A 19,161-nucleotide genomic window follows, 5' to 3' on the forward strand; every position below is an offset into this window, starting at 1 on the left:
TATTTGTCTGGAGACAATATGAAGAAGTTGATTGGTATAGTTGTTTTGTTCAATAATTCTATCAACGTCAGAACAAACAACCATGCTTGTAAGCTTCTCCCTTTTGGTTTTGAAAGGAGAGGCAGAGATAACCGTATTGGAAACTGGGAATTTTTTCCCTTCAAGAGGAGGAGTGATAAATTCAACGACTTTGTTAGTAGTCGTGTACCATTTGTTGATTAAGACTTGTAAAGAGTCTTTTTGGTTGTCGATCTTGCGAGATATTTCAAACCATTTGAAGAAGTCAATTTCACATTTAATTCTTCTCATGTCTAACATCCAATAATCTCTGAATGTTTCTCTTTGCTTAAGAGAATATTTGGCAACATACCATTTTCTCTTGATTTGATTATCAGGATGAGTCCAGAGACGTTCGAGGGTCTCGAGATCTGGAGTGAAAATATTTCCTGATTTTATCATTTTGAGAAAGACTGGTACATCTGGGAAGGTGGTTTCATCTCACTAGGGGTTGGACTAGCGGGATGATCTTGGTAATAAACTAACAAGAGAACATTGAGAGAATACTAGGGGAGAGAGGTTTTTAAAAATTGGGATAATATTCGGTGTGCCTCTTACAATGGGAATGGGGAGTCTTAAATAGACTAAGAGGAGATGCCTTTTAATATTAGGCATACAAGTGTAGTATTTAGCTTTGTCAGACAAAGTCAAGTGGTTGACAAAAGCTAAAGTGGGGCGGTTACTTTTGAAAAAGTAAAGTAATTACTTTTAAAAAGTAAAGGTAAAGGATAAGATTCCTTTCTGATCTTGACCCGATAATGGCTCCTTTATTCGCAGTTGGGGTCCATGTAGGCCAGGGCTAATCCTTTTGGATTACACATGTCTTCATTGCTGCTTTCTCCGGATGAAGCAGTGTCTTCGATTAATTGCATAATCTTATGTTCTTCATAGTTGTCTATGTTTTGTAGTGCTTTCTTGATTTTTTCTTTGAGCTCTGCTTTGGAAGATGAAGCTTTGGTAAAGGTTTGTTGAACGTTCTTCGCTATCTTGGAAGTTTGCTGTTTGGGTGTCCAGCCTTTGATCTTGATTTTTTTAGACAAATATTTGATTCTTTTAAATTCTGCCTTAGAAAAATTCTAACTAATAATAAAAGAAATTATTTTCTAAATAAAGTATTTGCACATTTTAATGTGCTCTAGAAGAGATGATATTGCTTCTTTGGTCTGAAATTCGTCAAACCTGTTGAGGAATTGCTGAGATAATATTTCTCTGTTACCTCCAAAAATATTCCACCATTCGTAGAACCATCTTGGAATTATTGCCTTAGTGACTTCTAGACAATACTTGACGAACCAGGTATGTCCCGGCCTGAGATACAGGAAGTTGAACCAGGTAGCTTTATAATCATGCCAGTTGCAAGTTTGGGGTCTGTGCACCATTGCTAGTGCTATGGGTGTATGTAAGTGATCTGCAAATCACTCAAATGGCGATAGAATCTTTTTTATAGTGACTCTAGAGTAGTTGATATATTCTGGATTTTTCTCATTCAAAGTGTGTTCCACTTCTATAGAATCAATATCTATTAGGATGGCTTCATAGAACCTTCTTGTTTTGTATGGATTTTCGGTATCCACATAATTAAAATCAGTAAAACATGGCTTAATAAGGTCTTCTATCCTGAGACCTTCATATTCTTTATCCAGTGCTAGTAAAGGTAATACCTGAAGGGTAACATATTCAAACCTTTCCTCTTTGGGTGTGTCCTCTTGTGACTTCTTGATTGCAGGATTAACTACTTCAGCAAAAGTTTCTTGGACTTTCATGGCGTAACTTTCTTTTGTTTGAATCGAAGGACTTGAAGAGGTTCCTCTTTCAAAAGTTTTTGCTGATTGCAGATTAGTCAGTCATTTCCTCTTTCAAAAGGTTTTGCTGATTGCAGATTAGTCAGTCTTGCTGACGGGGTTGGTACTGGTGCTGTTAATGAGAGATAGTCATCTAGTGCTGCATACCTATTTTGGAAAGGAAGTTGGAGCCTTTGAGGGGCTGTGGAGAGAGGACTGTGTCGTTTCTTTAACGCATTGACTTAGATATGTGCTTTTTGTGTCTCCTTTCCATAGGTAGGAGTATTAGGTTTGAAGGGCCTCATTTTTTCCCTGTAAAAATTTACTTGTTATAAAATCAGGTAAAGAGTTATTTTCTCCTTTAATAAATCTATTTTGAAATCAAAGCTAGATAGTAGAGCTTGCCATCTAGCAAATATTTATTTTGAAACAAGGTTTTTGACATCCTTTTGAAGAATCTCTTTGGCAGATTTGCAATCTACTCTTACTAAAAATTCCTTGTTAATAAGATCGTTTTGAAACTTAGTAATACATAGTACTATAGACAAAACTTCTTTCTTGATAGTAGAATAGTTTTTCTAGGCGGAATTCCAGATTCCAGATTTAAAACGAACAAGTTGTTTAGGGGATCCTAAGGTTATCCTTTGTTTAAGAATTCCCCCTATCCTGTATCGGAAATATCAGTTTCAACAATCATAAAAGCTTTTGGGTTTGGGATCCCTAGGCATGGAAGGTTTTGTACTAAACCTTTTATTTGGATGACTGAATGCGTCTGCTCAGAGTTCCAGGGAACAAGATTCTTCCTAAGTCTTTTATAAAGAGGTTCACAGACATGTCTAATGCTTGGGATAAAATCAGCTACGTAGTTGAGACTTCCTAGAAATCTTTGAAGCTGAATTTTATCAGTAATCTCATTAGGAAATTTTGAAGAGAATTTTATGGCTCTACAATTAGTTTGTAAGATCTTTGGTAAAGGTCATGGCCTAAGAATCTAATGGCAGTCTGAAAGAGTTTAATCTTCTTGGCACTAACCACTAGACCATTTCTCTTAACTACTTTAAGGAAAGTGTTGAGATACTTAAAATGAGAATCTATATTTTCAGAGAAGATAAGAACATCATCTATATAAACAATAGACATATAACGATAGTCATTAAAGATGGAGTTCATAACATTCTAAAACTCTTAAGGGGCATTCTTAAGCCCAAATGGCATAATGTTCCATTCATACTGACCGAAGGAAACATTGAAAGCAGTTTTGTATCTGTCTTTCTCGGCTACTTGAATTTGCCAGAAACCAGATTTCATATCGAACTTGCTATAAATATTAGCTTTGTAAGTTCTCTTTAAGAGATCTCATTTGTTAGGAATGAGATATCTAATCCATTTAAGGACAACATTTAAAGGCTTATAGTTTATAACTAACCGTGGTGTTCCTCTTTCTTTCTCTGCACTATTATTAACATAAAAGGAAGAACAACTCTAAGGGGATTTAGAGGGGCGAATGAAATTACTCTTAAGGAGATTTCAAATCTCAGTTTTATAAGTTTCCATCATTTCTTGATTCATTTGAATAGGCCTTGCCTTGGTTGAGATGACCTGTTCATTGAATCCTTCAATGTATGGAAGTTCAATCAAATGCTTTTTTCTTTCCCAAAAAGCGTTAGGAAAATCATAGCATATTTCTTTTACAAAGAGGTTTTGAAGATTGGCTATTTTAGTAACCATCTCCGGGGTTTTTAAAATCTGCTCGATTTTCTTAACTTTTATTTCATCCTTTAAAAAGGTAATGTATTGAGAAAGTTTATTAATACAAAAAACAATATTTTTTCTTATAAAATTGCTTTCATCTGGTAAAAGAGTTTTAATAAAAGGAAAGTGTAAATCTTTTCCTAAAATATATGTGGAGTTACGGTCCCAACCCGAATAAAGAAAGATTTTATTTGAGTAATAAAAGGTATTCCTAAAATAATATCCTCATTTATATCTTCAGTAATAATAAAATTATTTGTTAAACAAATACCATTGTTACAGATATGGGCTTTAGAAACCTTGTAATTAATACGAAGTTGTTCTCCTGTAGCGTAGTATAATTTGGAAGGACTTTTTTCTAAATACTGAGTAGGAACAATACCTTTCATGATATAGTTACGATCTGCACCACTGTCAAGCAAAGCAATTTTGTTAATAACAAAGTGTTTGCTAATAACAATTTTGATAGGAATATGATAACTCTGAGGTTTGATACTAGTTATAACAGTAATGCCGGGAGCATGGGAAGATGAAGTCTTATCTTGAGTAAGACGAAGGTTGGTAGAGTTATCATTTTCTGAGTGATACTCTTCTTTAGGAAGCTCGGGAGGTTCTGGTTCGTCATCCTCAGACTTATGTTTGTAGGTTCTTACCTGTTTAAGGACATGTTTTGTAAGAACATCAAGTTCGACTTTTCCAAGTCTGGATTTTATATCTGTGATTTCTCCTTTGAGTTCTGAGACTTCTTGTCTTAGATCAGAGATTGATGGTTCAGAAGGTTTATCAAAACGGGACATGATTTGCTTCATGCTGAATGGCTCAATGACTGACTTTGACTTGGGCCTATCATCTTGATGATTAATGATGAGATTTTTGAGTTCTAGAAGATAGCGTCTGCTAGGATCTTCATCATTGATATGTTGGATTACATCATAAAGAGCTTCTTTAGAGCTATCAGATAGAACTTTGATCGAGACTAGGATGTTTCCACACGTACAGTAGGCTTCAGAACAGTGGCATTCATTACCGGATTGGCTTGAATCAGAATTATAAGTGACGTAGATGTCTTCTTCATCGCTATATTCATCTGATGAATAATTGGGAGAAGAATCTGGATTGGCTTCTTCTAAGATAGAGAAGAGTTCCTTTTTGGCATCCTCACTAATTTCTAGGAGATTGACTTCTTCTTTTTTTTGTCAGATTTGCATTCATTTGCTCTGTGACCGGTTTTTCCACAGTTCCAACAGACATCTTCGGCTTTTTTAGAAGATTTTGAAGGTCTTCGAAATTTGGATTTCTTTCTAGGAGAATCTTTAAAATTTCTTCGGGTTTTGCTACGACGAATCTTTCTTGAGGATTTATAAGCTTTGTCTTTTTTAGAAAAGTGAGTAGAAGGGGCAGCAATAGGGGTGTATCCGAAGTCTTGACAGAAACCTTCTAATTCTCTTCTAGAGAAGTGCTGCTTTTTTTTTTGAGCTGATTTTTGAGTTTGATGTCTGTGTAGAGTTCAAGACCTACAACATTGATGATGCTAACAAGGTCTCCATAGGTCATTTGATGATAAAGAATTTTATCCTCACAACGATCTTGGATTTTTGACCTAACCTTGCTTGCGAATAAGGAGGGTAGTCCGCTGATAAAGCACTCTTTTCAAAAATCTAGATGACAATCAGGTCTAATCATGACCTTGCTGATGAATTGATTTTTATACCAGATAAAGTCATCTAGGGTTGGGCAAGATAAATTGTTCAAGATTTGTAAACTTCTATCTTGGAAGAGTTTGGGTTCTCCAATGAAGTGTTTTGCTATATGGTAAAGAAGTGTAGTAGAAACGTCTTCTCTAGTTACCTGAGAGGTAATTTCCATGGCATTACTCTCAGTTTTTACCACTGTTTCAATGGCTGTAGAGGAGTATATGGCTTGTCTAACTTCTTCAGTGAAATAATTATCCCACCAATGTTTTAACATGCTAGTAAATCCAGCCACAATCATAGAAGCGACTTCTTAGTCAGAGGAGCCTCGTATTTTATAAGAAGTGATGCGAACACCCATTTCATGGAGTTTATGAAATATTTGATGTTCTGCTAGAGCATCTATATTCCATTCCATTATGTTTCTACCTTCATGAGAAGTAGAGGCAAGGAAATAATTTTTCTCATACTGGATATCAGGAAATGAAGGACGCTTATGATAATTCTTTTGATTATGATAGCGATCATTGGAAAGTTTGTGAAGAAGGGATCCATTCAAAATTTTTTCCTTCTTTGGAAATATTGAATCTAGACAATAGTTTATTGATTTTATCAAGGATGTTACCAGATACTTCAAAAGTATCTTTGAGTTTTGGGTATTTATCTTTGGAAAATTCAGTCATTTTAAACCCTGGATTTGATTCAATATTCTGACTGGTGCTAAGATGTGAAAGAGTAGGTTTCCCACTGAATAAAGATTTTTTTTTGGATTCTTCTATTTGTCTGGAGACAACATGAAGAAGTTGACTGGTATAGTTTTTTTGTTCAATAATTCTATCAACGTCAGAACAAACAACCATGCTTGTAGGCTTCTCGCTTTTGGTTTTGAAAGGAAAGGCAGAGATAACCGTATTGGAAACTGGGAATTTTATCCCTTTAAGAGGAGGAGTGACATATTCAACGACTTTGTTAGTAGTCGTGTACCATTTGTTGATTAACACTTGTAAAGAGTCTTTTTGGTCGTCGATCTTGCCAGATATTTCAAACCATTTGAAGAAGTTAATTTCACATTTAATTCTTCTCATGTCTGACATCCAATAATCTCTGAATGTTTCTCTTTGCTTAAGAGAATATTTAGCAACATACCATTTTCTCTTGATTTGATTATTAGGATGAGTCCAGAGACGTTCGAGGGTCTCGAGATCTGGAGTGAAAGTATTTCCTGATTTTATCATTTTGAGAAAGACTGGTACATCTGGGGAAGGTGGTTTCATCTCAGTAGGGGTTGGAATAGTGGGATGATCTTGGTAATAAAATTTAGGGATCATATGGGAGAAATATACTCCTGATACTTTCCCTTTGTCATTATTGGTAACTCTTTCTGCTGAAGCTGAAGTTTCGTTTTCTTCTTCCGGGGGTTTTGAAGAAGAAGGTACGGAAGGAACTGTAGACTTTCTTCTTGGTGAACAGGTTCTGCTTGATAGATTAGAACCTAATCCTAGAAATTTGAGATCTATAGATCCATCAGGAAATTGAATGACTTATTCAATTTGGGATCTTTCAAGATTTGAAATGGAAGGTTGAGTTATGGCATCAAAGTTCCATTCATCACTAGAGAGTATATATTCCATTTGTGAAGTCTAGGTACAAAAACTGTACTATGCTTAGTATTAGCTTCCATGAGCTTGGTCACTCCTTTGACACATTCACCTTGAGCTTTTGGTGCAAGAGTAGTGTCCATAAGTCTATAATAGTCTCGATGGGTGATAGCTATCTCTCGTGTATTAGCTTTGCTATTCATATTCTTGGTTTTGACATTAAGTGTCAGGGTATCCATGACATTAGGGTCATTGATATCAACCGAGAAATTAGGGTAGCAATTAAAGTATACCAGGCCATTAGCGAGGTTACTTTGAACGACTCCTAAGAGAGAGTCCTTGAAATTCAAAAGACGAGCATCTCTTAAAAGGACGCAAATGGGTACGTCTAAACCTTTTCTAAAGAGAGGTTTGACAGCAATTTGGACAAGACCTATATGCAAGTAATTGAATTGATGTTTATATCTATTCAAGTCTTGTTCAGAAAGTAATTTAATAATTTCTAAAGAATTATTAATAGCGATAGTGGAATCACAAGTTTTAATGTTATGCTTCTTTATGAAACTGAAACTTCCTAATTCATAAATCTTTTTAAAAGGTTCATTGGGAATATTCCAATTTTGTAAATCAGTTTCAAGTTTAGCAATCTTGGTTGCTTGAGAAGATAAATTAACATTATTTAAAACATGCTGGTTTGAATTCATTTTGAGAAAATACAGTCTAGGGGCTTATTAGGCTAAAATAACTATTCAATATATGTAATAGTAAAATAGTTAATATGCAGATATCTAACAGATACTGTACCTTAACATCAAAGATCTAATGGCTTCTTAGTAGAGTCTTCTTGGGTTTACATATATTTTCTCTAAAGTCATCTTAGCGATGGGATCACCTAACAAGGTCTAAACGCCTACCTCGGCAACAACGACCTATCTCTTTAAGGCTAGCCAGATCGTAACTATATCAGGAAAGGTATTGTTCCTACTCAGTATTTAGAAAAAAGTATTTCCAAATTATACTCCGCTACAGGAGAATAACCTCGTATTAATTACAAGCTTTCTAAAGCCCATATCTGTAACAATGGTATTTGTTTAACAAATAATTTTATTATTATTGTAGATATAAATGAGGATATTATTTTAGGAATACTTTTTATTACTCAAATAAAATCTTTCATTACTGGTTTAGACGATATCTCCACACATATTTTAGGAAAAGATTTACACTTTCCTTTTATTAAAACTCTTTCACCAGATGAAAATAAATTTATAAGAAAAAACACTATTTTTCGTATTAATAAACTTTCTCAACACATCACCTTTTTAAAGGATGAAATAAAAGTTAAGAAAATTGAGCAGATTTTAAAAACCACGGAGTTGGTTACTAAAATAGCCAATCTTCAAAACCTCTTTGAAAAAGAAATATGCTCTGATTTTCCTAACGCTTTTTGGGAAAGAAAAAAGCATTTGATTGAACTTCCATACATTGAAGGATTCAATGAACAAGTTATCTCAACCAAGGCAAGGCCTATTCAAATGAATCAAAAAATGATGGAAACTTGTAAAACTGAGATTTGAAATTTCCTTAAGAGTAACATCATTCGCCCCTCTGAATCCCCTTGGAGTTGTTCTTCCTTTTATGTTTATAATAGTGCAGAGAAAGAAAGAGGAGCACCACGGTTAGTTATAAACTATAAGCCTTTAAATGTTGTCCTTAAGTGGATTAGATATCCCATTCCTAACAAAAGAGATCTCTTAAAGAGAACTTACAAAGCTAATATTTATAGCAAGTTTGATATGAAATCTGGTTTCTGGCAAATTCAAGTAGCCGAGAAAGACAGATACAAAACTGCTTTCAATGTTCCCTTCGGTCAGTATGAATGGAACGTTATGCCATTTGGGCTTAAGAATGCCCCTTAAGAGTTTCAGAATGTTATGAAATCCATCTTTAATGACTATAGTTATATGTCTATTGTTTATATAGATGATGTTCTTATCTTCTCTGAAAATATAAATTCTCATTTTAAGCATCTCAACACTTTCCTTAAAGTAGTTAAGAGAAATGGTCTAGTGGTTAGTGCCAAGAAGATTAAACTCAGACTGCCATTAGATTCTTAGGACATGACCTTTACCAAGGATCTTACAAACCAATTGTAGAGCCATAGAATTCTCTTCAAAATTCCCTAATGAGATTACTGATAAAACTCAGCTTCAAAGATTTCTAGGAAGTCTCAACTACGTAGCTGATTTTATCCCAAACATTAGACAGGTCTGTGAACCTCTTTATAAAAGACTTAGCAAGAATCTTGTTTCTTGGAGCTCTGAGCAGACACATTCAGCCATCCAAATAAAAGGTTTAGTACAAAACCTTCCATGCCTAGGGATCCCAAACCCAGAAGCTTATATGATTGTTGAAACTGATGCTTCCGATATAGGATACAGAGGAATTCTTAAACAAAGGATAACCTTAGGATCCCCTGAATAACTTGTTCGTTTTACAACTGGAATCTGGAATTCCGCCTAGAAAAACTATTCTACTGTCAAGAAAGAAGTTTTGTCTATAGTACTTTGTATTACTAAGTTTCAAGACGATCTTATTAACAAGAAATTTTTAGTAAGAATAGATTGCAAATCTGCCAAAGAGATTCTTCAAAAGGATGTCAAAAACCTTGTTTCAAAACAAATATTTGCTAGATGACAAGCTCTACTATCTAACTTTGATTTCAAAATAGATTTTATTAAAGGAGAAAATAACTCTTTACCTGATTTTCTAACAAGAGAATTTTTACAGGAAAAAAATGAGGCCCTTCAAACCTAATACTCCTACCAAAGTAAAGTAGACACAAAAAACACAGATTTTGCTATATGTTTAGACTATATGCTTACTGGGTACATGTTGTTTATGTACTCAAGCTAAACTTATGCACTTATCGTATAGTATCTGAGGCACGTGCATCGGGCAGTCATTCAGGCGTGCACCCCCATTACCCTGAGGCATAGTGGCGAGCTGCTCTCTGAGTCTGTTCTGCAGCACCCGCAGTCTCTCTTTTGTATTTACTTTATGTCTATCTTATTTCAGATAGTAGCATATGTGTTTTGTATATTTTACTAGTTGATTATACACTTGTGACACCGGGTTTTGGTAATATGCTAGTAGACACTTTATGGTTTTGAGTATTTATTTCACTGTATATACTCTCTCATTAGCTTATGCTTCACCTTACTATAATTTCTCTCTGTTCATTTATTTAATAAATAAATAAAATCAACTACTTGTAAATTATTAAAAAGGAACAAGTACATGACTAGTTCACTGTTGGCTTGCCTAGCGGCGACATTGGGCGCCATCATGGCCTATAAGAGAAATTGGGTCATGACAACTTGGTATCAGAGTATTAGGTTCACGTAGGTCTCACAAGTAATGAGCAGGCCTAATAGAGTCTTGCGGAGATGTCCGTACTTATCTTCGAGAGGCTATAGGGTATTAGGAAACTTCTCTTTCTTCAACTCCTATCGTGCAGTTGATGTTGTGCTAAGTATCTTTCTCTTATTCTCTCACAGATGGTTAGAACGCACGTGGTGGATGTACCCGACCGTGGAAGAGCTTCTCCCGTTCTTGCTAGAGCTTGAGGTAGAGGCTGATGGAGGGCTCCGGCTCGTGCTAGAGGCCAAGGGCATCCTAGACTTGACCAGTTGTGCCACTAGTGGATCCAGTGGAGGATCCTGTTATTGAGGAGCAGAGCGAGGTACCTGCAGCAGAGCCGGTCCCAACGGATTTTATGTCCACACCAGGTTTCCAGGAGGTCATGGGCTGTATTCAGGCGCGCACCCCCATTACCCCGAGGCATAGTGGTGAGCTTCTCTCTAAGTTCGTTCTGTAGCACCCGCATCCTCTCTTTTGTATTTACTTTCTGTCTATATTATTTCAGACAATGGCATGGGTATTTTGTATATTCTAATAGTTGCTCATACACTTGTGACACCGGATTTTGAGAATATGTTAGTAGACACTTTATAGTTTTGAGTATTTATTTCACTGTATTACACTCTCATTAGCTTGTGCTTCACCTTACTATAATTTCTCACAGTTCATTTACATAACAAAAAACAAATCAACTACTTTAAAATTATTAAAAAGGAACAAGTACATGACTAGTTCACCGTCGGCTTGCCTAGCAGCGACGTTGAGGTCCATCACGACCTATAGAAGAAATTGGGTCGTGACACACTTATTCAGGAGACCTGAGGTTGAGCTGCATGGCAATCACAGTCCCTAAAGTCCTCTTCTATTTTGTTTTATTTTTTTTCTTATTTCAGACAGTTGTATTTCATATCTAACCATATTTGTAGTATTCTAATCGTGCATATGACTCCGCATTTTTGGGATTAGTTTAGATAGTGTTACTTCTGTATTTTTTGAGTATTTCAGTCATTAATTATTAATATTCTTAAAATTATTAATTCTTTATCTAATTTTGGTCCATAGCAAGTAGATGTTAGGCGCCATCACAGCCCCATGGTTGGAATTTTGGGTCGTGATAAGGGTGGTGCTCTTTTTAGATAGTCCGACAAGTGTGAGGTGAGCTTTTAGAAGGTCAAGACTGCATTGACTATAACCCTAGTATTGGTGTTACTTACAAGTTCGGGATCTTACACAATGTATTGTGAGGCATCGCATATTGGGTTTTGTATGTTGTTTATGTAGGATGATAGGGTAATTGCCTACACATATCATCAATTAAAGGCTCATGAGATAGCTGGGTTATACGGCTTCAAGGCCGAATTTGTGTTCCAAATATTGATGGGTTGAGAGAGTTGATCCTTGAAGAGGCTCCTAGATCGCGTTATTCTATTCACCTAAGGGTCATGAAGATATACCATGACTTGAAACACCACTATTGGTGGCAGAAGATGAACAAAGATATTGGCAGTCATGTCTCTCGGTGTTTGAATTTCAACAGATGAAGTACGAGCAAAAGAAATCGGGTGGGTTGACTCATAGATTGGAGATACCGGTATAGAAGTGTGAGTGCATCACTATGGATTTTATCGTTTGCATACCATGGACCTTGAGAAAGTATGATGCAGTTTGGGTTATTGTGGATTGATTGATTAAGTTCGCACACACTATTTTGGTGATGATCTCCTATTCTTCTGAGTGTTGGCTCAGATTTACATCTGGGAGATTATCTGCCTGTATGGCGCGCCCATTTCAACAATTTGTGATCGAGGCACGCAGTTCACTTCATACTTATGGAGAGTCATACAGCGTGAGTTGGTACACGGGTCGATCTGAGTACTGCATTTTATCCTAAGACAGGCGGACAGTCTAATCGCGTTTGGTCAGTTTTTTCTATCAAAAACAATCCTAATTTTAATAGTGAATTGGAACAAACTAAAAAGAAAAGTATATCATATACATTGAGACATATGTGATATTTACTACTAATGAAATAATAGACTGAAAATAAAAAAAATAAAAAACTAAATCAGTATCCAAGCGGCTATGAGCTTATATGGCCTCGTGAGACTTCTGCCGGCAGCTACACCATGATCCTCTACATGAGGCTGCCATCTTAAGGCAATGAAGGCGCAAAGGGGTGATTATATAGCCAAGGCATAGAGGCAACACTATTGCAGCTAGCCCCTTACTTGTACTTCTCCGTTATGGTTTTTTTTTCTTTTATTATTAATAAAATAGCTACTAGGCGTGCCTAGTAGTATAATTTTCGAAAAGAAAAAGAAGAAGAATTGCAATAAATTATTCATCCCAAATTGGGAGCTAATCAATTAAATGACCTTGTGGTTAAGAATGAGAGACAATAAAAATAATGAAGAAAAAAGTAAAATAATAAATAATGATTTAGTTTCTCCATAAGAAAGATTTGTACCATATTGTCAATCTATAAAGAAGATTTGTGTTTTAAATAATAACACTAATTCTATTGTCGCGCCCTGTTTTCTTGCAAAAACGGGTTTCGACATGTGACAACTCTTTTAAATGAGTATTAAAAGGAGAAGATTCGCCACCTAATAATTTTAAGGTGTGTAGGGAACCTATTTGTTAATAACTATGTTTTAACTAGTATGTATTACCAAAGATCGGGTAAAGGCTCAAATTACCTCGAAAAGAAGGTGTTAGGCACTCTCCAAGATCCACACTCTGGGTCCCAACTAAATTTTACGCTATGTGGGGTTATTGAATTATAATTATCATATATGATCATATAAGTTAAATAAAGATAGGGAGTCAAAGTTTACAAGACAAACAAATTGCACATAAGAAAAGCAGATTATTATTAATGAAACAGTTATACAATCCTTCAAGATTATAAGATATGGTCAAGGTTCAAGCAAGCGTACAAAAAAAATGAAGGGAGGTCCTAAGTTTTATAGCCTAGAGAATCATCCTGTGCAACATAAATAATACTTCGCAACTCCCTTAAAGGTAAGGGTTGCCCATATTATTCAGCGGGCCCAGACTATCATCTACTGCTACCCAATTACTATCTTAAAGTTGTTTACCTAAAGCGTTCTAGTTCAATTCTAAACCGTGTCCTATGCGTGCTTTACTCGTCCCATAACTATGGTCCAAGAGGCTTTGGACTTGCTACTTTGGTAGTTCTAGACATCACATAAGATGCTAAAAATGATAAAATTAGGCGCACAATCAAAGAAATTAGGACTGCACATAGTTAACAATTAAAGGCTCAAATAGACCTCCACACATAGGCACAGATGCACACAAACAGTCATGAGGTTATGCTAACGGCATTACAGATTATGAAGTGAACAATTGCAGGTAGGTAGATCTGAAATCGGAGCAGTATTGAATGTCGCAAGATCATACTGTCACGACCCAATTCTGGTTTAGGCCGTGATGGCGCCTATCACCGTTGCTAGGCAAGCTGACAATGTACAATCTAGTGATTTCCTTATTTAATAAGTTTCTCAAATAGCTAACTTTCCTTAAATTTAAAAAGATTTAACAAATAACGAAATTTAAAGTAAGCAAAACGAAAGCAGCTAAACGAAATCATAACCGTAGAAATACAACCCAAAAATCATAAGTCTACTAGTGTGTACCAAGACTTGGTGTCACAAGTGTATGGGCTTCTAGTAGAATATACAAAAGAATTCTAATCTACTGCCTGAAATGGAATAGACAGAATAAATAAACAAAAGAAAGACTCCTGCTGCTGCAGAACGGCTCGGAAGGGCAGCTCATTATATAGTCTCGTAGCGGGGATCAAATATGCACATCGAACTGGTAACCAGATGTACCTGCCTTAGATCCTGCACAGTCAAGTGCATAAGTGTAGCGTGAGTACATAAACATCATGTACCCAGTAAGTATCCAGTCTAACCTCGAAGAAGTAGTGACGAGGGGTCGACTTTGACACTTACTATGGGCCAACAGTGATATATCAAATTTTATATTATGCATGGATTTCATGAACAATACTGAAAGCTCAAATATCAGGAAATAGTAAATTCTTCTTTCGCAAATATTAAATCCCAACTTTTGTTTCATTATTTAACAGCTCGTATTTCAAGGCATTTTAAGCAATATAAATCATTAATAGTTCCAAAGATTTTCATGCGCATATTATGCCGAGGTCGTACGACCCGATCCAACTTAATATTTAAATTGTGCAAAGTCGAGGGTCGAACGTCACAAACCATTGATTCATCTATCTGCTACCAAGGCATTCGGCTCGCTCCACAAACAGAAGATATTTCAAATAACACACAAATTCTCATTTATAGTCATATGTTCCATTTGCAACTTTAAGTGAATTAATTTAACCTTTTACAATTCTTTTATCAACTTCCAATATGACTTAAACAATTAACTCAACAAGTAGGAGTGCAAACATTTCGAATATGGTCCAAGACTACCTGGATAATAGCATAATTTGTAGTAACGTACGGACTCTCGTCATCTCGTACATACGTAGCACCCACAAGTAGGAGCACATATTAGTTATAATTTACCTATGGGGTTAATTCCCTCTGACAAGGTTAGAAAAGAGGCTTACCTCATCTCAAGGCTTACTTTCCGATTCATGATTTGTGCCCCCACCCACAATTTGGCGCCAAACTACTCGAAACTAGTCAAATATTATATTAAATAATTAATATATGCATAAAACTTCATACCCTAACTATCAAAATGATTTCCCAAGCCTATTTGCAAAAAATCCTAAAACTCACCGCTCGGCCCACGTGCTCGAATTTCGAAAATGTTTGAAGAAAGTTGTTACACATAGCCTTAAGATCGTGTATTTGACCCCGGATTGAAGTTTTGATGGTTTTATTAGGTCTGGATGGTGATTTTGGATGGGCATATGCTCGGATTTGCATTTGGATGTTTTGGACGGTTTTAGCCATAAAAAGCAAAAATTGACAATTTGAAGGTTGGAAATTCATAAGTTTGACGGGTAGTTGACTTCGATATTATCTTGCTTGGATTGTTGTTATAGGAATTGGAATAGGTACGTTATGTCATTTGTAACTTGCGTGCAAAATTTGAGGTCATTCCGAGTTGATTTGAAGTGGTTCGACAGGAGTTTTGGAAGTTGAAAGTTCAAAAGTTCATCAAGCTTGATTTAAAGTGTGATTCATAGTTTTGATGTTGTTATGAGTGATTTGAGGCCTCGATTAGGTCCGCTTTATGTTTTGGGACTTGTTGGTATGTTCGGAGGGGAACCCGAGAGGCTCAAGTGAGTTTCGAACGTGTTTTGGATCATTTCGTCCCATGTTGCATTGTTGATTGTTTCTACTCAGATGTTCTTCACGATCAGGAAGGTGAGGCTCCGATCGCGAAATGATTCTTGGAGTTGGGTCTCAATCGCGATCGCGGCATGATGACTGCGTTCGCGCGCATAGAGTTAGGGCCTGATCTTCTTCACATTCACATATGCTTCTACGTGTTTGCGTAGTTTTAAGCTGAACGGGGCAGATCGATGGTTTCCTCTTCGTGTTCGCAATGTTTTTCCCGTGTTTGCGTAGGTTCGACAATTGTGTGCATCGCGTTCATAAGGCTTGTACCGTGAAGGCACATTGTAATTTTTTCATCGCGAACGCGAGGATTGTTCCGCGTTCGCGAAGGGTTCACCTGGGCAGTGCTTATAAGTACTGTATTTTTAGACTTTGTGTTATTTATCACATTTTGAGTTGGGGAGCTCAGATTTGGGCAATTTTGGAGTGGATTTTCACCACATGAATTGGGGTAAGCATTTTTTTAATCGGTTTTGATTATATTCCATGATTCCATCATTGATTTTGGCATTTTATTGATGATTTCAAAAGAGAAATTGGGGGGTTCATCTAGACTTTCCCAAAGTGAATATTTGGGAATTTGAACATCAATTCAGAGTCAGATTTGAGTAAACTTAGTATGGTTGAACTCATAATTGATTGGGTTGTTAGAATTTGTGAGTTTTGTAGGATTCCGAGGTGCCAGCCCGGGTTTGACTTTTTGGTTGACTTTGTAATTCGAGTTTTATCATACAAACATGTTTCATAAGGCATTATTTGATGTTTTGAATTGCTTTTGGCAAGTTTAGGACCGTTCGGAGAATGATTAGCGCGGGATGGTAATTCTAGAGTATTCTTTGGCTTGCTCGGTATTTGTTTTGGCTTGCTTGAGGTAAATATCTTACCTATACTTGGTTGTGTTACTAGTTGCCTAAATTATTTGTGATAGCTACATGCTATGGGTGCGCATATGTGGGGTTTGAATCCATGTGCGAGCACCAAGTATTTATCCATATTCAGGGTAATGCCTAGGTTATGATCTGCCTAAAATTGAATGTTAAGCTTTAATCTACAATGTTTCTCATAATTGTAACCTTATTGTGAATTATCCGAGCCATGTTTGAGGTAACATAGAGGCTAATTCCCTGAATGAACTTGGTATTTTCTATTTCTGTGATGAAATTACCGATTTGTGCTATGATAGAACACTTTGCACATGTCTACGCCTTAGCATACCATTTATACTAGTTTAGGAGCATAAGATCTGTTATTCATTGATCATATACATGTTTAAGCATATAGTCTAAACAACATTGTAATATAGCTATTACTTTCCTAATATTTAGGAATTTAGAATCAACTCAAATTTTATTTATTAGATCTTTCTATATTAAACTAGGTAAAAGTCTTAATATTTAGGACTTTAAAATCCATTATCATTTTACCTTATATAAATTGTGCTAATTGAAAATAAATCCATATAAGTAATATTTAGACGCTTAACATGATGATTATATTTTATTACATCATCACCAAAGAGAAAACATAAAAATACATTCATGGAAAGTACATGAAGCACGTAAAATTGTTGAGAGCAAAGCAATTAAATATGCATTTTAAAATTCTTACTGTACTTATACAAAATAATTAATTCATGTACAATTAATCTATTGTGTTATTTGAAATTTTGTGAAGAATCGTAATAAAATTATAGCTAATTAGCTCTATTTGTGTCTCTTCGAATGAATTTGAGAATAACTTTCCAAAAATATCTTTAGGAAAACTCTTAAATCTTTAAGGGATATATGTTCTAGCTCAAACTAAAAAAGGAAATATGGCAACATGTGAAATTGAACTAATAAATTATGACGGTTTGAAGTGAATTTGAGAAAAAAAAAATCGTTTATTAAGTTAGTTATATAGGATCAATAATCATCCATCTTAGGAGCTTACATTTCTATTTTATAATTTAAATATAATTTTGAATAATATTTATATAACTTTTTAATCAATATTACTCATTAAGATGGGGAATAGGCGCAAAGCGCGTATACTAAAACTAGTCTATATTAATTATACATAAAAACAATGGCCGGAGCCTGGAAACGTGCTTTCATTTTTTTTAATTTTTTTTTTAATTATTATTCCAAATTACCTGGAAAAAGAACACAAACATTTTTCTTCTTTTTTCATTTCACTCGGACACTACTGCAAAATAAATCATCTCCAACCTCCCATTCTTTACTCCATAGCCAACAAATTATCCCCATTTATACAAACTAACAAAATAAAAATAAAAATGGAGGACAAAAGTCCTCCCACAAAACTTACGATGGTCTGTTGCATAGGTGATATCCATGGCTACATAACAAAGCTTCAAAATTTATGGTCAAATCTTGAATCTTGCATTGACCCGTCTGATTTTTCCACTGCCCTTATAATTTTCTTGGGCGATTACTGCGACAGAGGTCCAGATACTCATAAAGTTTTAAACTTTTTAATTTCTTTGCCCTAAAAATACCCAAAACAAACCTATGTTTACCTTTGTGGAAATCATGAGTTTGCTTTTGGAGCATTTTTGGGTGTACTACCAAGTCCAAATGATGGATCTGAATTTAAAGAAACATGGAAAGATGTCACGATCCGAAATTTCCACCTACGGACCATGATGGCGCCTAACATTTCACTTGCTAGGCAAATCAACGTTAGAATAATATTAATCAATTTTTAAATTATTAATAATCAAAGAAACAAATGCGGAAACTAAGTTTGAAATATAGTGAATAATCCATAAAAACAACGGTGTCTAAATACCACCCCAGAATTGGTGTCACAAGTGCACGAGTTTCTAGAATAATACAAATAAAGGTCTGAATAAAATGAAGCTGTATGGAAATAAACACACAGCTAAAGTAAAATAGACGGTGACTTCAGAACTGTGGACGCCATGCAGTTATACCTAAAGTCTCCTCCGAGTAGCTGAAATCCGAGCAAGTCTATGGCACGCCGCTGTGACCAACTCTGAAATTTGCACAAGAAGTGCAGAGTGTAGTATCAGTACAACCGACCCCATGTACTGGTAAATGCTGAGCCTAACCTCGACGAAGTAGTGACGAGGCTAAGGCGGTTCACTTACATTAACCTGTACGCAATATTGATAATAACAACAAATAATATAAATAAGTCAGGTAACTCATTTATAATAATTGAAACCAACCCAGCAGTCATAATCCATTATATCGAGTTGGTAGGTTTGGGTTCGGAGTAATTTTGGAGTGAAATGAACACTTAGTCTCTTAGTTAGAAAGCTAAGTTAGAAAAGTCAACCGGAAGTTGACTATTGATTAAACAAATTTGGATTTGGATTTTTATGATTCGATTAGCTTCGTTGGGTAATTTTAGACTTAGGAGTGTGTTCGGAATGTAATTTGGAGGTCCGTGGTAGAATTAGGCTTGAATTGGCGAAAGTTGGAAGTTTAGAGGTTCTTAGGCTTGAATCCGAGGTTGATTGGTATTTTAG

The sequence above is a fragment of the Nicotiana tabacum genome, chromosome 2, assembly GCF_000715075.1.
Source record: "Nicotiana tabacum cultivar K326 chromosome 2, ASM71507v2, whole genome shotgun sequence".
NCBI classification, from domain to species: Eukaryota; Viridiplantae; Streptophyta; class Magnoliopsida; order Solanales; family Solanaceae; genus Nicotiana; species Nicotiana tabacum.